The sequence below is a fragment of the Ptychodera flava genome (genome assembly GCF_041260155.1).
Source record: "Ptychodera flava strain L36383 chromosome 23 unlocalized genomic scaffold, AS_Pfla_20210202 Scaffold_24__1_contigs__length_23054250_pilon, whole genome shotgun sequence".
NCBI lineage: Eukaryota > Metazoa > Hemichordata > Enteropneusta > Ptychoderidae > Ptychodera > Ptychodera flava.
Genome location: NW_027248278.1, coordinates 6,526,385 through 6,540,382, shown reverse-complemented (window position 1 = coordinate 6,540,382; position 13,998 = coordinate 6,526,385). Strand labels below are relative to the sequence as shown.

The window sequence follows — 13,998 nt, the reverse complement described above, 5'->3', positions numbered from 1 at the left end:
GAACTATCAGCCCAAGTTGATCTACAAACCTGTGAGGCTTGTAACATGTAACATGTTTTATTAGAACAACGATTAAAAATCTAAAACTGGCCCCTGAAATGTAAGGCCCCCGACACCGTGAAGTGGTGGCAAGTGACAGATCAGGCAGGGAGAGGGTTAGCTGAGAAGATTCTAGACCAGCGTAAGGAGTCTATTATGTATCTTCACAGAGGTTGTGGTAGGGTGTTTTCAAGTGCGTATTTTGAGCCGTCTAAGAAAACAAGTGTGTCAAACTCCTTCATACATCAGATACAGACATATTGTAAAGATGATGTTAAGTGACACCTTTTTGTCTACACTGTACGGTACATAACAAAATACTTGAGGATTGAACAAGAAGTCATCCTAATTTGAATAACAACATGTTCATCCTTGGTCTGACGGAAATCTCCTGGGAAGCCGAGTTGATGGCTGTAGTTACTGTTATCAATGCTACTTTGATTCTGAAAGTGATATATTTCCTCAGTCACAGTGCAAAATTCATTATATATACTAGAGATGACATCACCAATTATTTGAAACGTGATGTTGAAGAACACCGTAGACATCAATAAAGTTCAGTGCACATAAATCAGCCAACTTTAACGGATGACAACTTAAGAAATTTCCAGCATCACCTGTTTGTACATAGAACTACCAGTACAGGTACTGGTAAGTACATATCAGGTGTAGACTGATACATATAACCATATCATCTGGCTCTGTCACTCAGTCCATTGATCTACATCAATTGTTTTGAGTCCATATACGATACATCAATACATTTCTAGACAGTCTCCGACTTTCTCAGATATAAAAGACAAGAAACTGCATCATTGTCTAATGCTTTCAATTTTGGTCCTTTATCCAAATGTCTATCATATGCGTCATGTCATTCCACCCAATGGTACTTCACTGTACCGGTATATACCGTATATTAAAGACTCACTAAGCCAAGTGAAAACATATGGGAGATATACTAATCTCTGTTGCCAGAAGGGTTTTGAGTAAAATGGATCACAGGTTATTTAGCTTCGTAGCCAGAATCTAACCAATTGAGTGTACTTTAGGTGTGCAATGGTGTGCCGGATCTGACACGTTCCAGTTCCGCTTCCAGCTGAAGGACAAACCACTGACAAGACAAGGCATTTTATCGACTGTAACTTATACCAAACATCCCATATTGTAATGGAAAACAAAAGTGAAAAGCTTTTGTTGCTCACCCTCATACACTTTGATCTAGCCTTGTCATGTCAGATTTTTTATGTAGTCTTAAGGTAGTATGTGCCTCGAAAGTGACAAAATTTTATTGAGGAATCTTTCAACCATTCTTCTTCAAAATCAGGAATAAAAATTGGGGGGTCACCGTGCAAATTTTGGTACTAGAGAAACAAATAACCCAAGATTTACTGATATTTAAAATTCAAAATGGCTGCCATCCCTGTGTTAACTCAATGCGCAAAAATCAAATTTTCGAATTTCAAAAAACTAAGATGGTGAAGAGTTTTCTTTTACCTAGAGCTTTAAATGAACCCCTACAAGTGGCACATCAAAAAAGAATTGTAAAAATTTAGGTCTGAATATCTGTCCCAGAGGCGTGTTGTACCTTAAAAATTTGAAAATTATAACTGGTCTTGAAAACAATGAATGCATGGTAGTAAATATCAGTAGCATTATATACCGATATATACATGTATGCAGTCTCTACATGGAGTTATGAACAGTTAACTTCCTGTGGCCTATTTTATTTTCACTGGAATTTATTTTAGCTGAAAACAGATTGTTAATGTTTCACTGTGATCTTATTTTCACTTCGTCTAGTCTGACTACATGCAAAGTATAGAATATTAAAATTTTCACTTTAATTTTCTTTTAGCAGAAAAAAGGTCCAGCGAAAAATAGCAAAAATAAATTCCAAGTGAAAATACAGTATTCCACTGTATCCAATCAACATGGGAATGGCACAATTACCAACTTCCAAGTAAGCACATTTCCTCTCAGGCCAGTATCTATGGTACGGTATGATGCTACCATAGTTATGTTTCTATGTTGTTGTTGTTATATGTCGGCACTGGGATCTTGTGAGCTGAAGAAAGCTTTAAAAACCCCATCACTGCATAAATTACCAAAGCCTAAGGATGAGAAACAAACCTACAGATACTGATTCTTGTGGCCCTGTAGATTGGCACATTCCTATTGGTAGACTAAAAGTCTGCTTGTACATATACTGTACATGTGTATGTGTATGTACTGTACTGTACTGTACAATACATCGTCTGCCGTGCTGTGGTCTCGAACTTTAAGATTTCTGAACTCTGTGAGTTGATCTAGGGGTTTCTTGAAATTTAAATATTATGAATGCTTAAAGGTATATCACGGTAAAGTTTGGGAATGTACATGTTTGCCAGTAGTTTTTCTATTGCGCTCAAGTACATCTTAGGGAAACACAGGCACCGTGACCTGGGAACCATACCGCCCTTGACAAAATACTACTAATCATACAGTCAGCCAAAATATCAAGATATGAAATTTTGAGTCCAAGAAAGCACTTTTGAATCAGCCTTGTCTAAAATTGAGTTATAGGGCAAAATAGTTTACATTACGACAGTTTCATTTCCAACACTGCATTATAATACTTACATACACTTCATGTATAATACCGACTGTCCCCCTGTCGTTGCCAGAGAGCCAACCAGAAACTGATCTGAAACTCGTGTGTAAGATAATTTATACGGCACAGCAGAGCGCACTTCGATTCACCCTTTGCGGCTTACATACATTGTATGCATACTGTACCAGTACAGTATTTGCTTGTTAAACATGCTGGCCCACCTTACATTTAGGGTCAGTACATGTTGACCTACTTCTAATGAGGTTCAGTACCAAAAGGTTGCACCATTTAATTTCAATAGATTAGGGTCACTGTTTTGACCTACATTTCTGACGCTGCACTGCAGACATTGTAAACGGACAACCGACCGTACCGGTACATGTCTATGTGCTTCATTTTTACCTCAATATTAACCCTTTGAGGGCCAACGTCAACTTTTGTTGCCTTTATAGAATATGACAACTTTTTTCAGATGTAGACAAGTTTTTTCAGATTTTTCCAAAAATTTTGGTCAAAAATTGCAGCCATTGAAACTTTATGTCCATTTGGTCCAAAATTATCAAAAAATTACAGAAAAATTCATAAAGATTGGTAAAATGTTACACTGAAATTTTAGTGGGAAAAATTACAGCTCTCAAAGGGTTAAGTTACATGTATCTAGCATAATCCTCCATTGCTTGTGTATATGTGAGGTACATTTATGTCTTCAGTTTACTGACATCGATGTGCAGATGAAAGATTGCTTTCAGCAGTTGGGTTGGAACAACCATGGACATAAAGAAAAAAGGATGTCAATGGAACAACCAGTACCAAAGAAAGTACACCGGTACATGTAGTAATTACACTGAAATGAAGGTGTTAACCACAATGCTGTGGTTCAAAACTAAATTGTTTTCAATAGTGAGGTTGGAGCCGTCTCCAGGGAAATGAAACATGTACACCACTGTGCTGCTGTTTAACCCTATCATTTTCAATGGTGGAGTTAGAGCTACACAGAAATGGAGGTGTTCACCGCCAGTACACATATATTACAAATGCACTCTTAAGGTAGAATGCACCTTGGGGACAGATATTTGGACTTTCAAACTTTACAATTCGTTTCTAATCTACCACTTTAATCTACCACTTGTGGGGGTTCATTTCAAAGCTCTATAGTCAATGTGTTATAAAACTTTTCACCGTCTTAGTTCTTTGAAAATCGAAAATTTTATTTTTCTCCGTAGAGTACACATACCGGGTAGGGCTGGCAGCCATTTTGAATTTCAGATATCAGTAAATCTTGGGTTTTGTTTCTCTGGTACAAAAATTTGCACGGTGACCCCCAATTTTCATTCTTGATTTTGAAAGGGAAGAGTTGAAAGATTCCTTGAGAAAGGTTTGACCAAAAGCTTAAGTCTTCCACTTTCGAGGTGCATACTACCTTAAACACTAGTCACCATTGATGCCTTACCAATGGTAAGATGTACATACCGGTATAATATCAATTGATTTAAAATAATTGTTTCATATTAAATGAGGTGTAAAACTATTGACAAAAAATTTGCAACATGTGCATGTAGGAATTGGCATATTGTATGATTTTTCGCAAAATTATTCTGAATTGACAATACAGTTTTACACCTCATACGCAAGTACATGTATCATTGTCAATAGTTTTACACCTTGTGCAACATGTAACAATTATTTTGACTGAAGAGACGACCCCTACCGACACTCCCCCCCCCCCCCCCCCCCCCCCCCCCTGATTGGAGACTATCACCTCCCCACACTGCCTGCTACTGCTAGCAGGAGGGGTGTGGGTACATGATGTACCGGTGGCAAAGCCCCAGTTGATGTGTTAACACAAGATGGCACCAATGCTTCCCAGTATACACAACTGTGTGGACTGAACAAGGTTACTCAATGGGGTTCATTTAGGAAAGATTTTATTGATAAATAAATATAAAAAGTGCTACACGAACTGATTAGAGGCAGATCTGTTTACAAGACTCTTAAATCAAGGATATCGCCCCCTCTAATATCTATGTACAAGTACATTGTAGTCTCACAGCCTTTGATGAAATACAGGAATGATGTGTGAAGCTTCTAAGGGGAGAACCATTTGATTTCGGGGGGGAGGGGAGGCTGGAAGAAATGAGTATGGCAGCAAATTTTTTTCCGCCACTGCTGCAGCACTTTTTAAAAATTTTCTGTTATTACTGGACATTAAGGCATAACTGGATCAATTTGTTTTTCTTGTTCTTCACCTGCCGACAATTTTTCTTCCTCAAAAATCCTCCAGCCCCTCCCCCAGAAATCAAGTGGTTCTCCCCTAATCTCTGCCCTAATACAATGTAGTGCCATCCGCAGGCTGATCCATAGTGGAGAGAATGTACCATGGACCAGTTCAGACAGATGAAAATACCGGTACAGACAGATCTCAAAATCTCTGAGTTTTATAAAGTATGCTGACATGTTTGATTGGTCTTTGGTAGTCTGCTGCTCAGTAGTAAGCCTAGTCTATAGGATCTGTCCTGTATTTCAGTAACTTAAATCTCAACAGTTACTGGGCCTGCAGATAGCCTCTAGACTGAGGGCAAGCTGAATGTAGTGCTGTGCAAACAGAGTAGCGCCTACATGTACGTGCTTGTACACAGCTAAAGTTCACACTAGCTGTCACAGATATTTAGATCGCAGGTGCATGCCATCAGTAACACAATCACAGAGTAGCTGTATGAGAAACAGATATTGTCAACGTTGTCTCACCTGAGGGTATTTACAGTCCAGCTTAAAACTCACTTTCCGATTCGCTAACGCAGCGCTAACGCAGCGCCGACGCAGGGTTAACGCCGCGTTCTGAAAGGTGTGAATTGGTCGCCAACGCATAGTAACGCATTGTGGCGCACAGTGGCGCAGAACGGACCTCATTAGTGTAACGCACTGCTGAACAAAATGGGTCCGCACAATGCGGGTATTGAACTAAAAAATGTGCGCTCAGAGGCAGTCGGCGGTGACAACATTTGCTACACTTGCCTAACTGAAATAGCGGCGGCTGGGAGTAACTGAATAATCTTGAGTCCTGAACCAGCTCCAAACTCTCTTTGTCTGCCTAAGGCAACTCTAAAATCTTAGTCGTAAACAGGTCACAGTAAGATATTATCACATGCGTACAGTATGCGTACAGCTCCGAAGAAATCTACCTCAAACTCTGCTGGACCTCGACACTAGACCTCTCACGGATCGTGGTCTAAGGTTGGAACACGGACGTGTAGACCGTGGTTGGACGTGCTTTGTGAAAAATTGCAACAAGTGAACATTATTGTGGCCATTTACAATAAATAAAGTTCATGACACAGTATTAGTAATATCACAGGCACAGACCACATTGTTATGCAATATGCCAGGGGAATTTTCTGAATGAATTCGTCCGTCATTTGCCGTAGAGTAGACATCTTACATGAGCTAAAGCATTATGGCGAAACCTGATACATAGAAGCACCAGATTGTAAACTATTTTATATTAGGGAGGGTGAAGAATAACAAGTTTGAATTGTTGCCCGGTCAATTTGTTGTATTTAAAACAACGCATCCTTTTTACACAGGTAAGGAAACGAGAGCGACCAGGAAGTAACAACTGGCATCGAAATAAAATTTGTTTTTGAAATCAACAGCTTGTATTTTTGTCCTGAACTTTTTACGATTACACGAACGACTTTGCTCTGGATCCGACTGTCTATAGTAGACACTGCAGTTAGCAATATCGAGTCACTGTCATACTGAAGTAAAGTCAGCGGTGATGTCGTAGGAAAATGCAAGTGTTTTCATTGGCTTACTGATTTTTCGTGCTAATTCTGCCGTGTTTGTCACAAAAAAAATCGGACTGAAGTTTCGAAGGTAGCCGAATCGGCGAACCATTTTGCTGAGATGCCAAGTCCGAGTTTAGAGGGACCGTGGTCCATGGATGTACAAAAATACATCCGCCGTCTGTCCGATGCGTGTCCGTTTTCAAAAATATCTGAGCCATCACTCATGCACTGTGTTTAAAGAGGGTCAGTAGTACACTCTACGACTAAAGTGGGCACTGAGATGCCAGAATGTGAAACGAGAAAACCAGTTCCAAAATGACCTATAAGTCGCGAAAGTATCCAGACTGCAAACTGCATGCCCTGTTCTTGGCATTTCCAAGCAAATATGGCTACCGCTAAGCCCGAATCTGCCTCTGTAGTCATCGTGTAAAATACAATTCTAGGTTTCAGTGAATTAAAGCAGGCGACTTTATCCGACTTGGAAATATGACAACAGAAGTTCTAAACATTTATACAGGTCCTGTATTTTATTACGATGTACCGTCCCTCCACAGTTTGTAAAAGTTTAAGCATAACATTTTTTTTGAAAGTTATTATCGATGCGATACATACTAAAGAACTAAATCTGAGACTCGTTCTGTCAGTTTTGCGCTGCTGGTCTTCACAGCAACTAGCGTCTATCGGCTTTGAAAAACGTTAAAAATTTTCAGGGTAGACTCAAGTCGACAGTGTCTCCTGCATGCGTGAACGTCCTTGGACCAGAACTGCGACCTTTGTTTCATGACGAGTCAAACATACATTGAAATGTAAATGTACCAAAATTTACAAATTGACGTAACTTGACTGAACTAATTTCAACATGTATTTGACGTTCAGAAGTGACAGATAAAAAACGTGAATAATTCCATTTTGTCGAATTGAAAGCCCTCTGTGGGACCGTGGTCCGACAAAGTCCCATGGGAGCATAATGCTTCGAGGAATTCGCCTGCTATTCTTGGAAACTGCTGGTTTCCATAGCGACCATGCGACGTATAGACCATTGACTGTTGACCGATGCGGTCTTGTTCAATAAAACATTTTACATGCCGAACTTTCACTTTGAACCAAAGATTCGAGTCATATAAAATGATGGAAATAGCAAAAAATACCTCAAAAGTTGTCATTGTCGGTGTAAAAACGCACCATACATTTTCCCATACATATCAAGGCTATATACTGTCAACGTTTTTCAATTTTGCAAACTCAAAGACGACGAACATGTACTTCGATAAATCGCGTAAGCCGTGGAGAATGTGTCATAAACAATACATTTCCAGAAGTTCTCCGAATGGTGAAAATTGGTGTCATACATCTCCGCGTTAGCGCCCCGTCAAAAACTTTTTATTGCAGTTTTAATTAGGTGTAATATTCAGACAATCGCCGGTTCAGATTTTTTAATTTTTAGGGGGTGGAAATAAAAACATAATCTTTGAAATCCTTGAGTGAGTCTCATTTATTCCAAACTTTTACTCGTAATTCCTTTTTCAATTTGGCGGCCCTTAACTTTATTTTCTTTTAGTTTTTGAATAGTCAAATGCATTGTCGACATTTAATACTGCGTCAAACAACGATTTAATCGCAAGTATTTTTAAATCGTACCGACTGTAACACGAACCTCGGAAAGTTAGAGAATTTTTTGGTGCTGATGTATCCGTGGATCAAGGCTGATACCAGCATGCGTTATTATCAAAAAACATCCAATGCCGGTACGTTAGTGTTTCTACAAGTAGTGATTATACGTCTGCTTTACTTCAACACTAAAATGTCGCTTTCTTTGACACGTTGATGCGAGAAGCGACATCGTTCTTTCGTTACGACTACCACTGAAGTTATGACTGAAGTTGGCAGTGGGGAAAGTGCCGCCAATGTTAACAGTACCCATGTTTCAGCGTGGTTGAGTTATCTAAACAATAACCCACGTCAGTTTGAGCTGCAGATTCAAACGTTAAGTTCATGGATTTATGATTCCTTCAAAAAATTACGGAATTAGTTTTGTAAAAAAGTTATTTTTATTCCTTTAAAAGTGTTTCCGAACTTGATAGTATACACCAGCAATGTGATCGCAATTATTTAAACAATCATGCCGACGCGAATCTTTACTGTAAATTGTTGCATACTTCGATGACCTTTGTGACCCATCGCCTGATTATGCTGATTGGTGCGTTGAATAGGCCGAGGACAATGTCTGCTCTGGGTGGCGATTGCAATCCACGTCAAGTCTTCAAGGTCATCTGGACGACAGTGTAGCAAAATTTGACGTGTTTCCCGGGCAACTCTTCCCGTTTCGGCCCCAAGCTTTTGTTCACAATGTAACCAGGAAAGTTCGTTCTTCTGGTACCTCAATGTGTACACTATACTTTCGATGTGGAGGGAATGTCGTCGCCCGAACGACTGTCACAAAATAAAACGACACTGAAGACCTGTGGTGACGTAATAGACTTCACTGTGATATACTGATAACGTTCAGAGGAGTACGATTCAGAACACACTGCACCGCGCATATTTTACCGAGTTTGATTTGATCAACGGAAAATACGACATGAAAAAGACATTTTTTTCTGCAGCAAATAGTTTGGGGGGGGGGGAATATTTGAAATTCGGTTCGCCAGGTGTCGACTCGAACGGAAAATACTATCAGAAACTGGCACAATGTTTTAGTTTTCGTCACTAAAAGTTGGGGTTGGAACAGTTTTTGAATATCGGACTTTTTTGGCATGGTAATGTCTTTGGCATTACATTGAAAATTAAAACAAACTGAAAGGTAAAAAAAAGAATTCTGTGAACTTCATAAATGCAAGTATCGACGAACTTCATACTTCGAATAAGCTAACGGTTTGTAAGGTGGATGAATCAATCACGCTGCCCTGAGAACGAAGTGTTGCTGGCTCCTCCGATGCTACCGTACTTTAATTGTCGTCGTAAATTATGAAAGAACGACACAATTTCAGAAGACAGATGCACAAGTCTGGCACTGAAATTCACGAACCTCTTTTCTGTACAAAACTCGAAAGTAGAATTTTCTTGAGAATAACATAATCTGTCATCGGCCTTGGGCATGGATTTACAATCAGCATTGCGTATATTACGTGAAGTAAAAAATAAATTGTTTTCATAAGTCTCCGAGGTTCGTGTCAGTTTGATGATAAAATACTTTCGATCTAATAACACAAATTTCGGCAATGAAACACACCTTGTAGAAACAAAAATTTGATAAAGTAATTTTCGTTATCCATCAAATATGGAAAGAAGTAAATGCTCGAAATGGCTTTGAATTATATAATGACTCCGACACAATGATTTCCAAAAATTTCTTTATTCCCCTCCCCTTTAAAAAATATATGAAAAATATCTGAACGGCAGTTTTTCAGAATATTAATGTTATTGAAAAACTTTTAGAAAGTCTTCAGTGGACGATAACGACATCAATATATTCGGAGGACCGCTGGTAGAAGTAATGACAATGACACTTTTGTACTGATGTTTTGCTATGTACCAAAATAATTATACAAGAGGGTTTGCCGAAATAAATAATACTGAAGAAAAAAATCACATGACATGGTAAAAGAAAACGTTCGCTGTTTTGATCAACAACAATGGCAACTATTGAAGTAATTTGTTGCAATTTTCAACCTTTGTACATGACTTTACGTCCATGCTTAAAGTCGCGTATACGTGAAGTTAAAATCGGCATGTAAAATTATTAAAGTTTACATGCTTCTGAGATACCGGTATACCCCTCTAGAGCATGCAATGTTTCCCACTGTTTATGCTCCGATTTCATCCAGTTTTTCACCAACTACAACACTTTATTTCGAGTTGGAAAATCCCATGTGCCACTAGCTATTGTGTCAACCATTTAATCATGAATATTCTGGGTAGGCCACCGGCCATTGTTGTGCGTTAGCGCGCGTTAGCTTCTTTTGTTTGGCTTAACAATAGGCGTTAACGCAGCGTCATAGAGCTCGCTAACGCTGCGTTAGCTCTGCGTTAGCCTTGCGTTAACGAGGTCGGAAAGTGAGTTCTGAGCTGGACTGTACAGAAAAGACAAGCCTGTGATTTGCATCACGTCAACATAATGGTCCATGTACGGTATACACAAGCGCACACATTAGGCCAAATAAAAAAATATGTGCTGTTCCGATTACATGGTTTTCAAAAATAGGGTAGGTAGGTAGGGAATTTCTTTTTTTTTTCAATTTTTTTTAATTCCTCAATGTGCATTTTGTACGCGTTCAACAAACTATCAGTAAATAATTTCCTCATGAAACACACTCAAATTGAATATCAAACTATTAAAATAAAATAAATCGCGTGATTTCATGCGTTTCATGTTTTTTCATATAGTTATGCTTACTTCCTGGTTTATGAAGCTCAAAAAAGTCTAGGGTCGGAGGATAAAATTGGGGTAGGTCGGGTAATCGGAACAGCACACATTTTTTATTTTGGCCTTACCGGTATATCGTAGAGTGAGGAAGGGCAAGGATGCTGTGAGCCCATTTATATTTCCAGATATTAATTGCTGTGATCTAGTAACCCTTGGAGAGCTGTAATTTTTCCCACTTGAATTTTAGCGGAACATTTTACCAATTTTCGTGAAATTTTTCTGTAATTGTTTTGATAATTTGGGACCAACAGATATAACTTTTCAGTGGCTACAGCTTTTATCATAATTTTCAGAAATGGTTGAAAACAAATTGTCTGGATCTGAACGAATTTGGGGTCTACATTATATTTTTTAAACAGCTGGAATGCACGCGGTGGTAGAAGTTGCAGTTTCTATACTGTGCCGGTCTTAGCTTAGCACTGCCCTTGACAATCTTGCATAAACGTCTTATCACCGTGCTGCATCTATAATACGCCAAAGCAAGTAAGGGTAAATTACTAATTTGTGGACGCTGTCACTAGATTATCACTGGATTAACTTTGACAAAGTCAACAACGAACACACCAACAAGGTATAGCAGAAAAAAGGGGAGAAACTCTCAAAAGCCGTGTCCAGAGGTGCTAGTGGACACTTTATATTCATGTATTCATAAACAAATAGAGGGCAAAACAAACTTGAATATTCATTTGTAAACAAACAGGCCTGAAAGAAGGACCTCCCATGAATAAGTGTTAATCACAGTCCCTCTATCCACCGGTCTGGAAACGCCTATTGTAAAAGGTGTCAATCACCTAGACCGCACAGCTGAACCATGATACGAGGGCCAGTCACGTGATAATGCGTAGCTTGGGTTTGTCCTGCATGCCACAGTCCCCGATTGTGTGTACCCTTTCTCGAATTTTCGCTGTTTTTGGCTCTATTAAGTGTTCTCTGCGTCTATCTACGACACGAAGACAGAAATTATCATATCCTGAAACCGGTGTTGTGTTTTTGTGATCCTTATCCCATCGTAAATGATGATAGTGTGCGATAATTTCTGGGGTTGACTGCTGCGAGTGTGTTGACGTACGTAGCACAAGCAACGGCTGGAATTACACCGGAAAATTTGTCGTCCCTTTCTCTTGCAATGCTAGTAGTCAGTGTCTCCAAATATGATCTAAATTTGTTTTCTGTGTAATATTCTGTGAAATCATGTCTGTTAACTGAACAGAATAGGAAAGACAACTGCAGAAATGCATGTAGATTTTAGTTGTGTGGTCGCACATTTTCCCATGCAGCGTCAATATGGCGAACTCTCGATACGTACGCTCGCTCAGGCACGGCTGGAAACACACCGGAAAATTTGTCGTCCCTTTCTCTTGCAATGCTAGTAGTCAGTGCCTCCAATATGATCTAAATATGCTGTGTAATATATATCAATATTCTGTGGAATTATGTCTGTTAACTGAGCAGAATAGGAACGACAACTGCTAAGGAATGCACGTAGATTTTATTCGCATATTTTCCCATGTAGCGTCAATATGGCGAACTCTCGATACGTACGCTCGCGCTCAGGCACAGTAAATACCTTTTACAAAATGCTATTGTTATGTGGGCCATTCCCCCCCACACTCATCATGACCTGAGTTCAATTAGTCTAGAACATTCTCAAGGTCACTGCCCTTAATGACCTCACAACCTTGAATTCAATTAGTCATGTTTGGAATGTTCTGGAAAGTTGATTAGTTGTGTAAGGGAGATAATTTTAGAACAGTAATTAGCATGTCAATAAAAGTTCTAGATTGTTCTTATATGCCTTTATAAAAGGGACGTGCACAGCTTCCAGTCAGACTTTGGGGATCGTGTCTCTTGTGTGTTACTAAACTCCAGCAGTAGTCATTCTCAAGACTTTTCAAGACCTTCTCTGCCAACGCTGGATTTATACTGTGGACTTTGTGCAACTTCAAGCCTGCAAGCCAAAGGACTGTTCATTCATCCGACTGACTGTTACAACTCTGAGACTGGAGCTCTGCCGTCCCAGCTGAGATAAGTAGTCTGTACACTTTTAAAGCTTGTACTCTATCCCTGACTTAGCAATTAGTTTTATTTTCGTAATAAATTTTGTTTAAACGTTAACTGCTGAGTTCACCCTTTTGTTCGTTTTCTCTGCACGTAAAAAAATTGGGGGCTTGTCCGGGATCCGAATATTTTGAGCCGTTTGACAACATTTTGCCTGCCTTTTCAAAACTACTGTATACTGTGAACTCAGCAAAATTCAATCATGGCGGAATTCAAGCCAGACGAATTTATGGATGACCTTGATCGGGACGCATTTGATTCCCTCAAAAAAGACAACCTCATTGCACTTGCCAATTTCCTTAAAGTAGATGTCAAAAGATCTATGCGCAAGCGGGAAATACAGTACCACATTGCAAAACATTTAGTTAATTTAGGCCAATTTGAGGAATCCACCTTGAAAGATTATGAGCCCGAGTCTACCTTTGAACTAAGAAAATTAGAATTAGAAATGCAGACAAATTTGGAGATCAAGAAACTAGAATTACAAATGGAAAAAGAGAGACAGGCATTAGAAAAAGAAAAAATACAAATGCAATTACAAATGGAAGAAAGACAGAGAGAGAAAGATAGGCAGGAAAGATTAGAAATGGAAGAAAGACAGAAAGAGAGGGAATTGGAAATGAAAGAAAAAGAATTACAAATGGAAGAAAGACAAAGGGAGAAAGAAAGAGAGGAAAAAGAAAAGGAAAGAGAATTAGCAGAACACCGACTGCAGTTAGAAATGAGACGTTTAGAGCTTAGAAAGTCAGGAAAATTCTTCCCTTCAGACAGTTTTGACATCACTAAGCATTTCAGGTTAGTTCCCCCTTTCCAAGAAAAGGATGTTGATAAATATTTCCTTCATTTTGAGAAAATTGCTCAGAGTCTGGATTGGCCTAAGGAGTCCTGGTCTATGCTTTGCAGAGTGCTTTGGTGGGTAAAGCCAGAGAAATTTACATTCAGTTGTCAGTAGAGCAGGCTTCAGATTATGATTCTGTGAAGGAATTAATTCTCAAGGGCTATGAGTTGGTGCCTGAAGCTTACCGTCAGAAATTTAGGGATTGTGAGAAGGTGAAGGATCAAAATTATGTTGAATTTGCTCGAACAAAAGAACAACTGTTTGA

General features: G+C 39.1%; 1 protein-coding gene across 1 annotated transcript in view; it reads right to left on the bottom strand.

The window, feature by feature from the left end:
* Positions 1 to 13,998, bottom strand: part of LOC139124885 (speckle-type POZ protein-like) — a 55,540-nt gene that overhangs the window by 23,590 nt on the left and 17,952 nt on the right. The window lies entirely within an intron of this gene.